We start from the raw sequence: 13,849 nt of genomic DNA, 5'->3' as shown, positions 1-13,849 counted from the left end.
ATCAGCAGTGAACTAGTTCCCAAGGATGAACGAGTTTGCCGATTTCTAGTCCTTACAAAAGAACGATCCTGGCGGAAGTTTGTGTTGCTGGACTTCCAGAAACTCTTCCATGGTAATGAGAAAATTCACGTGACTACTAATACCAGCATCGTCCAACTTCTATGGTAATTGTCCAGAAGGCCATCCTGCCACCCGGAGGACCACAATTTGACCCCTACGCTACTAATCTATCAGTTGGCGGACGACGCTCAAAACATGTGGCATATGCCATCATCGGATCAAAATCGACATCGACTTTCCAGGTGAGCAAATTTTTTTTTTCCGGGAGTGTAGAAAAACAGAGTAAAGTATTCTGGATAGCCCTTGTGCTAGGGCCATTTGTGTATGTAACAGAAGGATCATCTTAAGGCGCATTTACACCTATGCGCCTTGCAGTTTGTCGCCATGCGGCTGTGCTTATTCCATACGGAAGTAGACGCAAGGGTATAGGCGCATATCTTTTTTTCAGCTTGTGCGCAAGCGTGATCCCAGTCACATCTAAACACTTGCCACGGTATAAGTGTATATGTACGTGTATGGGTGTGGGGGCACTTTATCACGGGATAATTGTATATTTTTATTTATATAATTATATTTTACGATTTTGGTTGGGGTGGCTTTAAATATTGTGGGCTAGCATGAGACTTTTTGTTAACTTATACCGCGATAACAGTCGTACAGACATCGGCTGCCCCGAAATACGTACGATATAATATTTTTTAAACACAACGCGCGACTCACCGCCTTCTAATACATAGTTTGCGTGAACGCTGCTATTTAGAAAAGAAAATATGCGTATTCTTACGCAAATTGTAATTATTAACGTGGGTCTCAGGGGCTACTGGTTATTTATGTACCAAACTACATAAAGATCAACTGAGATATTGCGTACTGTAATGATTTTCAATATTTCTTGTTCATTATTTGCAAAGCAAAACTGGAGAGAATCTCATCTGCAGTTAGACGACCAAAATGAAACATACTGAACTCATTCAGTGCTGTGGATTTTAGTAAATGAAATTTATCACTACTGTCTTTAACTTTGAAATTAATGAAAGATCAAAATTGAGAAGTCTCTCGCATTTACATTCAATAACATGAATCGTAAGCGTAATGGCCGACTAAATTCTGCTAGGGGAGATGAGCTCCCTTCACTAAGTTCTGTAAAAATTTTGTTAATTGTAATTAATGGTTGCGATCATGAGAGGTGACAACTAAGTCAATAATACACACTTTCTAATAACAATTTCTATTATATTTGTTAAAAATACAGTTAATTACCAGACAGCACTACAATGGCGGCCTACCGCTAGACGAAACAAAACAGGAGAATTTTCAATAAAGCAATCGTCTCTGGTCATGTTCATTTTCATTACCCAGATAAAAAAATGTTGTTTTACTTTTATATCACATCGCTGTTTCTGATTTTTGGTGGTATTATTTAACTTTTTTAATCTTTCTTATACATCGCGCACACATACACAGTCTTGAAATAATTTATAATTCACAAATCGCCCAACAAAAACTTCCTTTCCCTTTCTCCAAACGCCCATTTATGTGACGTACCGTCACATAATGTCGGTGCGCTACTCTGACAGAACGATGGCGGGGTCACATCGGCTAGACTAAAATCTTTCTCAAACGATATTAAAGAAACTATTGGATGAAAAATTTGATTCTTCATTTATTTATAACCTTATATATCAGCTTCATGATGAACTGCCATCTTTTCGTTAATGGTCATAGCTCTTCTGATGTTTTGGGATATGTAGGTCACAACAAGAAATTCGAATGGTTTGCAATGAAAAATAAAGGTCGCTATGAGTTTGCGTTTGGTGCATGTAAGGTCATATATTGCTGTGTGTCAAATGTAGCTAACATTTTGAATTTTTATTTTGACTTGGAAGGAATTCTATATCTGTCTCTGATCTTGATGAAATGGATGGTATATACCACACTCACTTCCGCCCGTGCCTACAACAATACAACTCTAATGAATTATTCTTAACATCCATCGTATTTCATAAATGGTTAAAGATACCAAAACGAGAAAAAAGGAAGACCTCACCTGAATCTGAACCAGCGATCCACAGGTTATCAATTTACCATTCTAGAACAATACCCAATAAGCCACGTTGCCTCTTATGCAGGTTGCGTGAGATTTGAGAAAGAGGAATTAGAGTTTTACAAATGTTGATTCAAATATTGATTTTTTCCGCAGATTCGGATACGTTTTGTTTGTTTCGTGGTCATGAGGCCACAGAACTTTTAATGGAAAGAGAGGGAGAGTTTTAGTTTTAGCGAATCAAAATTTACAGAGTAAATAAGTATTTTTATTTGTCCGTAACCATTTTCCATGCAAAAATGACAGCATGAATTTTCTTGAGATTCAAAACAAATGTTTAAGACAAAATGTATGTAGTTTTTTATGTAGAATCTGATTCTGCAATAAAAAATGGGGGTTCCCATTTGGAATTTTAAAGTTGCCTCCCGCCCCATCCCCAGGGGGCTGGGGTGGCGGGCTAATTTTAGCACCAGCAGATGTGCCCCTCGAAAATCATCAACTTTGGATTCTACACATTTTTACGTGTGAAGCTTATTCTCTAGTTATTCTGGTTTGTCAACTTAAAATTTACACCCTGTATATATTATTTATTAGGAGTAAAACACAGCCTGAACCAGAATCGATAAGTGATTGTCTTATGTTAGCCGCCATCTTAGTGAAATATTGCAGCGGCAGTTTTAAATTGATTTAGATATAAATGTTGCTGGTTATAATTGCGATAATAATTGTGTATTAGCGGTCGAGGACCGACTCTGAGGTAATAAATTCCAGTAGACTGTGAATAAACTGAACTTCTATGAATGTAAACAGCATCTTACATATAAATTCTTATCTCCTGATGTATGAAGCCTGGTTGTTTCGTAACAACTTTTATGAAATATTTTGACATGAAAATACATTACTGTTGTGTTCGTGTGGTATTGTGTGACAAAACTGTTCATTTGGTTTAAAGAAAAGTGTTACCACCTCGAATTACAGTAGTGTTAAATTCTATAAACGATCTGCAACTAGCAAAAAGTCTTTTAAACAAAAGCACTGAATCATTACTTATGTTCAGTTCAGATTACTTATGATACATTTAGCTTGTTTGCTGGCTGTGAATGATTATTTTTGTGAATGAACTTAGTGACAGTTACACTGCAGCGACCGCTACGGTCGCAGGTTCGAATCCTGCCTCGGGTATGGATGTGTGTGATGTCCTTAGGTTAGTTAGGTTTAATTAGTTCTAAGTTCTAGGCGACTGATGACCTCAGAAGTTAAGTCGCATGGTGCTCTGAGCCATTTGAACATTTACACTGCTTGACAGACAACATTGCTACACGTACCCAGGTGGAGATTTCTTTAACAAAATAACGATCATTAGCCGGGAAAAGTTAAGATTAAATAAAATCTCATGTTACATGAATAATAAGTAACTTGTTTGGTTGTAATCTTGCTGAAATTGTACAACACAACACACACGTAATTACACCGCATGCCACATCGTGCAGCATGTCCAGCAGTCTGTATATGGGTCCATCCAGTTTCCCGCAGGAGCACAATGCGACCCCGTTCAAATGACTGCAGTTGTTCAGCAGTATGTACTTGTCGGTAGGGCATCTTTGTACGTTAGAATGAGTGTTCCAATGACTGTTCACCTCTAAAATCAGCACAGTTCCTGTCTGCTGTGAAAAACAAAGATCCCACAGACAATCCTCTTCTGCGCCATTTGATCGCCAATGACCGCGACATATGAGTCGCTAACACTACATCACCTCAGTATGCTCATATTACAACTTGGTGTCACTGAACACAGTCCTAGAGGTCGTTGTATTTCTTTCTGGGAGCGTAATTTCTTCACGTCAGTAAGAAACGTTGGTTTCATCTGTCCCCGAAGTTCACGTACAGCTTGTTTCACACGAGCTACTTGCTGGTCAATGTCGACTACTCGCTGTGGGTGCCTTTCATGTGCCTGCGTGTAAATTAACCACCAATGACTTCGCGAGTGGATCAGTGATGTCAATTATCAGTTCACCATACCGAGTGCGGAGTTCTAAAATATTGAGTGTCCTGCAGAATGCGCATGTGCAGAAACTGTGGACTGTGTCGTAGTCTGCTAAATTGGAAACTAACCTACTCTCGCCAGGTTCACTCCTAAACATAGTAATGGGCTTTCTGATTTTGTTTCTTCCTAATGTTTATTTTGTTATTTACTTCCTTTCCGCGACGTACTCCAAACAATCCACAAGGACATGATACTTTTCCTACTAATGCTCTCCCATAAGAGAGGCGACATATATGCAAGCAAAAAGCTATTGGTATTTACGTTTTACAATACCTGTGCCTAGACAAAGAAAAGGCCTACATTATGCGTAAACAGAAATGTAAATACATACAAAATTTTTTTTGTAGAAACAGATTGAACAGTCAAAAAATCACAAACAATTAGTGAGAAAAATAGTTAAGACACAAAGGAAGCCGAGCGATTCTAGGCGCTTCAGTCCGGAACCGCCCTGCTGCTACGGTCGCAGGCTCGAATCCTGCCTCGGGCATGGATGTGTGTGATACCGGTAGGTTTAAGTAGTTCTAAGTCTAGGGAACTGATGACCTCAGATGTTAAGTCCCATAGTGCTTAGAGTCATTTGAACCATTTTTGAACACAAAGGAATCAATTACATTTAGTTGCTAGGGGACACGGATTTGTATGAATGGGGAAACTAGAAAATTTGAGGAAGACTGTAATTCCAACGCGGATCTCCTGCTCAGTATTCGGGTGCGCTGACCACTATGCCATTAAGACACAGCCGGCCCGGGTGGCCGAGCGGTTCTAGGCGCTACAGCCTGGAACCGCGCGACCGCTACGGTCGCAGGTTCGAATCCTGCCTCGGGCATGGATGTGTGTGATGTCCTTAGGTTAGTTAGGTTTAAGTAGTTCTAAGTTCTAAGGGACTGATGACCTCAGAAGTTAAGTCGCATAGAGCCATTTGAACCATTAAGACACAATCACGATTGCCCGGACTACCCTAGACTACCCTAGCACGTCTCCCGTCAAACCCAAATTCTTAACTTACCCACAAACTACTGACGTAGTGCTCCTGACCATTATCCTCATTTCTCGCGACGTTTCCGCGATTCCCGTTAGAGTCGAGCGTTTTGTGCATCTGCACTAAAGGGATTATTGGCCAGCCTCATATTAATTGCTACTATACGTGTGGTGTCGGTTCTTTCGAACATGCACATCACGCTCGAATTCTTACGGGGACCTGCGAAACGCCGAGAGCAATGAGGATAATGGGCAGGGGCACTACGACAGTAGCGTGTGGATAGGTTGAGAATATGGACTGACGGGAGGCGTCCTAGACTAGTCCGGGCAGTTAGTGTGACCACTATGTCCAGATGGCTTAGTGGTCACAGCATCTGTCTTATGAGCAGCAGGCCCGGCTTCCAATCCCGGTGCGGCACAGTTTTTCAACTTTCCCCACTGACTTAAATCAATGACCACTAGCTGATAAACGTCATTAATTCCTTTGTGTCTTGATTATAATGACTGCAGGATCAAAATGGTGTCTGTTCTTCCGGACATGTCAGGAAAACGGACACCCCATATACAAAAATAACTGTCGATGTTACCTGGCACTTAAATACAAATCAAGTTACAAGGGGTAAAGAAAAAAGTAGCTGACATCTTGGGTTGTCGGGTGTTCTGCCGGATATCAGCGTCGTACTTGCACGATATTTCGGTAGCTCACCTCGTTACCTTCATCAGGTGCGACCTGAGATTACTCCTCGAGTGGACCTGGTCCAGCATTTATGCATGTGGCCTTCCCCCTTCACCAGGCGCTCCCTATGCGGTTCACGCCCACTCGCTGCGATCTTCTGGAGGCATGGACATGGAGAAAGATCCCCATACAGATTTCCAGGCGCACCAGAACGAAGATGGAACTCCCAGGGTCGGGACTGACGGGCGCGGACCGCAGAGGGAGTATCTAGAACCGCAGCGGACCGAAAATGGAACGGCAACGCTCCAGCAGATCACAGTGAGCGGGAGAGGAACACAGGGGGAATGCCTGGTACCATAGACGGGATTCCAAACGCAACAGACCGAAGATGGAACACCCAGGAACGTGTCTGTTGGGCGCAGACCACAAAGAGAACACCCAGGACTGCAGCGGACGGAAAAGGGAACGGCAATGCTCCAGAAGACCGCAGCGATCGGGTGCTGACAGCAGAGGGAGCGCCTGGCGAAGGGGGAAGGCCACGGGCATAAATACTTGACCAGCTCCACTCGAAGAGTAGTCTCAGGTCGCACCTGATGAAGGTAACGAGTTACGCTACCGAAATATCGTGCAAGTACGACGCTGATATCCAGCAGAACACCCGACAACCCAAGATGTCATTAGATCACCGGGAAAGCCTGAAGAATTACAAAAAAGTACCTGTTTGGCGTATTTGTATGAATATATTTTCTCGAGCAGATAAATGCAGATGTTTTCAATATCTGGGTGACACGTTTCTTAGTCTTCCACTTTTCAGGAATGTGAAAAAATTGGCCTTACGACCTTTAGTAATAACGTCAATCATGAGTTTTGCTTTGGTCAAAAATAAAATATATTAGCGTTGCTTCTCTGTATATTTTGTTACAGCACTTCGATTTTTTCGTAAAAAGAAGAGTCTCTCACAGTTTCACTTTCACCATTCAGGTGCCAAGCTGCGCAGCGGACAGCTGACACAATGCACACATTTTTGGCGTTGAGTTGCTGATGGAAACGACCACTCGTGGCAGACGTGAATCGGCACGAGAATAAAACGCCAAGGGCGCTGCAGTAGACGCACGTGCCCCTAGTACCCAGTTGACACAAAGAAGGTTTCTCGTGTAATGGTGGTCTGACATCGCGCGAAATGGCATTCGCAGTAGCAGCCAGTATCCACGAACTCATGGAAATGCGTCGCACTCGACACAAATCCCGCATTCGTACTGCTCCGCAGGTTTAATTGGAAGCGTTTATTGGCTGCCCAGATTATTTCTCTGCCCTGATACACTATTACATTAGTATGATAAGGGTAACCACCTTCGCTTTGACACGTGAGAAAGGGTTTAACTTCTCATTACTCCAGATAACTAAACTACGAGTATATACCAATTAAATAATTTGTAACACACCTTTACCGTCCCAGATACATAGAGTACGTTCAGAGAACCTCGAAGCGAGATCATTTGTAGCATTTATCACTGGCATTCTGCCGGCCAGAGTGGCAGAGCGGTTCTAGGCGCTACAGTCTGGAACCGCGTAGGGCATGGATGTGTGTGATGATGTCCTTAGGTTAGCTAGGTTTAAGTAGTTCTAACCATTTGAACTGGCATTCTGTGGACTGATCGTTTGGTTAAAAACAGAAACAATGCGATACAGCTTGACATGTTATTTTTATTAAATTTTATTGGGAATGTAACAGTCTCTCTTACAAATACTGATGAAAAAAATCTCCCTACAGTTCCAGTTGATCTGGAAACCGCTACTGGATCATCTACATCTACTGTTAGTGGCACAATTCACATTGAATATTCACCTACAGATGTAAAGGAGGTGGAGAAACTGCTTCCTCTTCTTACATATTTATTTGGATACTGTACTCAGATTGCTCTAAAGAGACTTAAGTGTGAATTTTGTGCTTCAGTCATGGGTTTGGACAGGGAAGCATTACCTCAAGGCAGTGCTTGCAATAACACTTTAATAGCAGCTATGGACAGGGGAGGCCTGCTGTACCCACCCTTGCATATGGTGAATGCTGTCATGTACAACTACACAACAGTGCAGAAGCTAATTGAAAGTAGCAGGGAGACTGAATTCTTGAGACACAGCAATCAGAGAGAGCTTGCAATTAATTTGACAACTAACAGGGTAAACACATTAGGTTTCTTCCTACCACACTTCACTTGTAAAAATGGACATTCTGAAGATAGAATAGTAAGTGAGCTGTTACTTGTTTCTACAAATATTCTCCTCAATGATTATGTGAAGAAAATTAATGATTGTTGTAATGCTAAAAAGAAGAGGAACGTACAGACTTTAAGTTAAGAAATACATGAATGTAATTGTAATTGCGTTATTATTAGTAAACCAAAAGGAAATTGCTTTTAATTTTTTTCTAGACTCTTACCACTCAGGGCACTGAAAATGTCATACATGGATAGAAGATTATGTTAAATATTGGTGGTAGGTCAAAAGTTGAAAGTACTAGGACAAACAAATTTCTGCTTCTGTTTTACAGTAATGATTATGGTCCTTCCAGACAAGAAAATGAAGTGTTCAACGCATACTGTTCAAGTGACTTACACAAATAGTACAGTATGCAGTTCATTAAATCCCTTGCCAAAGCATATACAGGGTGAGTCACCTAACGTTACCGCTGGATATATTTCGTAAACCACATCAAATACTGACGAACCGATTCCACAGACCGAACGTGAGGAGAGGGGCTAGTGTAATTGTTTAACACAAACCATACACAAATGCACGGAAGTATGTTTTTTAACACAAACCTACGTTTTTTTAAATGGAAACCACGTTAGTTTTGTTAGCACATCTGAACATATAAACAAATTCGTAATCAGTGCCGTTTGTTGCATTGTAAAATGTTAATTATATCCGGAGATATTGTAACCTAAAGTTGACGCTTGAGTACCACTCCTCCGCTGTTCGATCGTGTGTATCGGAGAGCACCGAATTACGTAGGGATCCAAAGGGAACGGTGATGGACCTTAGGTACAGAAGAGACTGGAACAGCACATTACGTCCACATGCTAGCACCTTTTTATTGGTCTTTTTCACTGACGCACATGTACATTACCATGACCTGGAGGACGCATAAATTGTCCAGCCCGTTCTCCTGATCTTACACCTCTGGAATTCTTTCTGTAGGGTACGTTAAAGGAGAATGTGTATCGTGATGTGCCTACAACCCCAGAGGATATGAAACAACGTATTGTGGCAGCCTGCGGCGACATTACACCAGATGTACTGCGGCGTGTACGACGTTCATTACGTCAGAGATTGCAATTGTGTGCAGCAAATGATGGCCACCACATTGAACATCTATTGGCCTGACATGTCGGGACACACTCTATTCCACTCCGTAATTGAAAACGGAAGCCATGTGTGTACGTGTACCTCACCCCTCATGGTAATGTACATGTGCGTCAGTGAAAAAGACCAATAAAAAGGTGTTAGCATGTGGACGTAATGTGCTGTTCCAGTCTCTTCTGTACGTAAGGTCCATCACCGTTCCCTTTGGATCCCTACGTAATTCGGTGTTCTCATACACACGATCGAACAGCGGAGGAGTGGTACTCAAGCGTCAATTTTAGGTTACAATATCTCCGGATGTAATTAACATTTTACAATGCAACAAACGGCACTGATTACGTATTTGTTTATATGTTCAGATGTGCTAACAAAACTAACGGGGTTCCATTTAGAAAAACGTAGGTTTGTGTTAAAAAACATACTTCCGGGCATTTTTTATGGTTTGTATGAACCAATTACACTAGCCCCACTCCTCACGTTCGGTCTGTGGAATCGATTCGTCAGTATTTGATGTGGTTTACGAAATATATCCAGCGGTAATGTTAGGTGACTCACCCTGTATATGGTCATGCTTAAATTTCATAGTCCAACACCAACAGAGCTGTTGCTGTTTATACATTATTAATACATTTTATAAGGAAGTTAGTGTATATTGTGTTGCTTCTGCAACACACTATGGCCACAATTGGGCTCTTCTGAAGGTTTTTGGTTGATCTATGGTATTTGGAGCTTTGGAAGTCAATGAAATGAAATTTCTTGTCTCTGTACACATTGCTACAGAAGGAAGAAAGAAAGAAAGAGACAGAGATATTTATTTTATTTCTAAAAATTGTGTTGGCTTATAAAGTTTCTCCAGTACACTGCAAGATGTGAAAATTTAATTTTTATTGTGTACATTCTGAAGTGTTATCACATAAGATTGTTTTCTTTTCCATTACATTCATAATGCTAGTGTGTTTCTCCTCTTAACAAGAAAACATGACACTTCAGTTGAAAAGTGAGCAACACATTTTGTACTGAGTGACTTGTGCAACCAGTGAAATCCATAATTCATCACACTTCTTAGAAAAGCATATACTTCTGTACTTGAATCTCAGTTAACTTTTAGTTTGTTGCACAGTCAGTGTAAATTCTACACTCCTTTTATCATTGAGGGATCTGAAAATGTGTCACATGCATAGCGGGTTTCATAGCCAGTCTTTCTTATTAGTGAAAGAGTTGTACGTCAAAAATTTAAATGTGTATGAAGTGTTAGCGCCTGGTACTATTTTTATTATACTCACAATGTTTGTGTCTCCCTCTCTGACACAAGAAAATGTGGAACTATTGGCTGAAGTTGACCAACACACATTGTTCTGAGAGATTTCTACAATCAATTAATTGTGCAATTCATTACACTTCTTAACAAATGGTGTACTCCTGAACTTAAATTTCCACCTGTTTTAAGGACTGACATAAAAAACAACTTCATGGTCCAGCACCAACAGAATTCGTGCTTCTTTACCTTATTTGTAAATCTGAGGAAGTTACGTTTGTACTGGGTTGCTTTTACAAGAAACTGTGAACATATTGGTGCTCTTCTTTAGGTATCTTGGCTGAATGTCGGGTGAGGAGTACTGAATGTTAATGAAATATAATTATGAAAAATCCGCCTCTACTGCACGAACTACCTGGTGTTTACCTAGGTTTCAGCGTGGGTAACCACGCCTTCTTCAAAACAAATATAAAACAGCTTGCCTAAATAGGCATAGTCAAAGGCTAAACTCAACACCTACAGCAGCAAGACCGAACCGTGGAGAGCCTGTGGCCATCGTATGTTGACTGGGGCGAGGCAGCACACACAGGGTTGAGATAACTAATATGATTGACTTGGTACATATGTACCGTGTATTTGTAAAAAAAAAAAAAATTATGGGGTCTTGCCGCTGTAGGTGTTGAGTTTAGCCTTTGACTATGCCTATTTAGGCAAGCTGTTTTATTTTTGTTCTGAAGAAGGCGTGGTTACCCACGCTGAAACCTAGGTGAACACCAGGTAGTTTGTGCAGTCGAAGCGGATTTTTCATACTTATGTCGATACTTACGATTGCTGACGCGCTGCAATGCTGAATGGTGTTAATGAAATATCTTGCGATTGTACTCGTTGGGGGAGGGTTATGGGGGACAGAAAAAGAGGCAAAAGAGAGATATTCGTGTTAACAAATAAATTTTTTTTATCTTATAAACTTTCTCCTTTTAGTTGCAAGAGGGGAATATTTATCTTTTCTAACGTGCATGTTTAAAAAAGTTTAAGCTCAGCATTATTTTCGACGTATGAAGCTATTTTGTTTCCTGTTTAGAATTCCTTTCATTGAAAACAATTGTAATCTAATGACTGGCAACAGTTGGACATTTACACATGTAAATTAGTTCACACTTCGAGTGACGATGCCAAACGAAAATAAATAAATAAAAGAAACGAATTCATTGTAAGGGGGTTGAGTTAAGTTTTGATAACAAAATGGATTAAGTAAATATAGTTACTTGAATGTAAAATATCCGAAGCTTGCAATAGGGCAAAGCATCTTCTCATATTGATCTACGTTTGTTTCGACAGGAATCAGTAATATAGAACTATGATCTTCATTTGTAGCTTAACGATAGTAAGAAAATCTTTCATCTAAATAAAACTGCTGAATTCAAAACAATACCAAACATTTTGTCCAAAAATAAGAGATTTATAGCGATATGCACGCCCAGGCATTTCTGCCTGCAACAGACCTGCCTAGCTGTCGTGACGTCACGAACAAGCGCCGAGGCCTTCCTTTGAGTCAGTGTTGGCCAACCGCGTTACCGCTAACTTCCGTGGAAGCGGAGTGGCCGGTGTGCACAGATGCCGCGCCATTGCTGCAGACAAATGCGCCCGCAGGATCAGCCGCCGAAGCCGCTGTGACTGCGGAGCCACACGACGAGACACCCTTGCAAGACACAGCTCCTGTAACTACCACCACCACATCACTGTCTTCGTACCAGAGGCGTCGGTTCCGGACGCCGGCTGCATGGCCGAAGGTACTGATCCCAGCCCTTCGTTGGACGCGGAAACAACGGTCGCCGAAGCGTCATAAGAAACGCCCCCTCTCGACGGCAGACGACCAACAGGGACGAGACAAGGAGCACGCTGCCGACGCCGTCTCTGATGCGTTGTTGTCAGCAGAATCTACAAGCACCACCCTAAGGCAGGCATCCGACACCACGGGCAGGACGGCGGCCTCGCCACCCCAGACGTTTCGATGACGGAAGCTCCTCAGGACAAAGACCAGGTGATGGAGCACATCGACCATGACGGCTCACCATCACCAACTATATCACCGCTCAGTGACTGGGCTGCTGAATTGGAGGCAGAAGACGCACAAGACACCCTTGAACAATCCTTCGTCGCACGGGACTGGCGACCCACACCGGGAGAGCCTAACACCCGTAGAAGGACTGCATTAAAGGTACCTGCCGCAAAGAAAGAGTAGCCAAATGGCCCCATTATCACCGAGAGGTCGCCATTTGCCTCTACTCACTCCGCATTTAGATGTCCCAATCCTACCATGTGGGCATAGTCAACATTGGCGGCATACACTATGTCATCAAAACGCGCATGTTCCATGATATGCTCCAGGCGGCGGACCTGAATATCATCGTCCTTCACGAAGTCCATCCAGAGCCGCAACTGAATGTTTATGGATACAGAGCCTACAGCATCCCATCAAGCGATGGTGCCGGCGGAACCGCCATCCTATTACGCAACGGCATCAAGGCATCGGAAGTTACGTACCTGCCATCTGCACGAGGTGTTGTCATCACGATGGGAACAGTCAGCGTTGTCAATGTTTACGCGCCCTCCAGTTCATATGGAATGATCATATAAAGTTCATGGTCGGTAAAGCAGATGCCAGACTTTCATTGGAAGAATCCTAAGGAAATGCAACCCGAAAACAAAGGAAGTAGGTCACAGTACGCTTGTTCGCCCACTGCTTTTATACTGCTCAGCAGTGTGGGATCCGTACCAGATAGGGTTGATAGAAGAGATATAGAAGATCCAACGGAGAGCAGCGCGCTTCGTTACAGGATCATTTAGTAATCGCGAAAGCGTTACGGGGATGACAGATAAACTCCAGTGGAAGACTCTGCAGGACAGACGCTCAGTAGCTCGGTACGGGCGTTTGTTAAAGTTTCGAGAACATACCTTCACCGAAGAGTCAAGCAGTATATTGCTCCCTCCTATGTATATCTCGCGAAGAGACCATGAGGATAAAATCAGAGAGATAAGTGCCCACACAGAAGCATACCGACAATCCTTCTTTCCACGAACAATACGAGACTGGAATAGAAGGGAGAACCGATAGAGGTACTCAGGGTACCCTCCGCCACACACCGTCGGGTGGCTTACGGAGTATGGATGTAGATGTAGATGTAGATGTAAATGTAGATCTCATCACAGAGAAAGGGTCACCTTTTATTCTGACGAAATTGCTCCACTGCTGTCGGCTGTTGTGGCAGAGTGGTTCTAGGAGCTTCAGTCTGGAACCACATGACCGCTATATTCGCAGGTTCGAATCCTGCCTTGGACATGGATGTGTATGATGTCCTTAGCTTAGTTAGGTTTAAGTAATTCTAAGTTCTAGGGGCCTGATGACATCAGATGTGGATGACAGCGCTC

General features: G+C 42.3%; 1 non-coding gene across 1 annotated transcript; it reads left to right on the top strand.

Annotated features, from left to right (window-relative positions):
• The first annotated feature begins 4,890 nt into the window (after positions 1 to 4,890).
• Positions 4,891 to 4,974, top strand: Trnas-gga (transfer RNA serine (anticodon GGA)). Its single transcript is given in 2 exon segments — positions 4,891 to 4,930; positions 4,940 to 4,974. It is a non-coding gene; the product is annotated as a tRNA-Ser (tRNA).
• Positions 4,975 to 13,849: the final 8,875 nt, after the last annotated feature.

This window comes from Schistocerca serialis, chromosome 7 (assembly GCF_023864345.2).
Source record: "Schistocerca serialis cubense isolate TAMUIC-IGC-003099 chromosome 7, iqSchSeri2.2, whole genome shotgun sequence".
In the NCBI taxonomy this organism is placed as follows: Eukaryota; Metazoa; Arthropoda; class Insecta; order Orthoptera; family Acrididae; genus Schistocerca; species Schistocerca serialis.
This window is presented reverse-complemented; position numbering and strand designations above follow the sequence as displayed.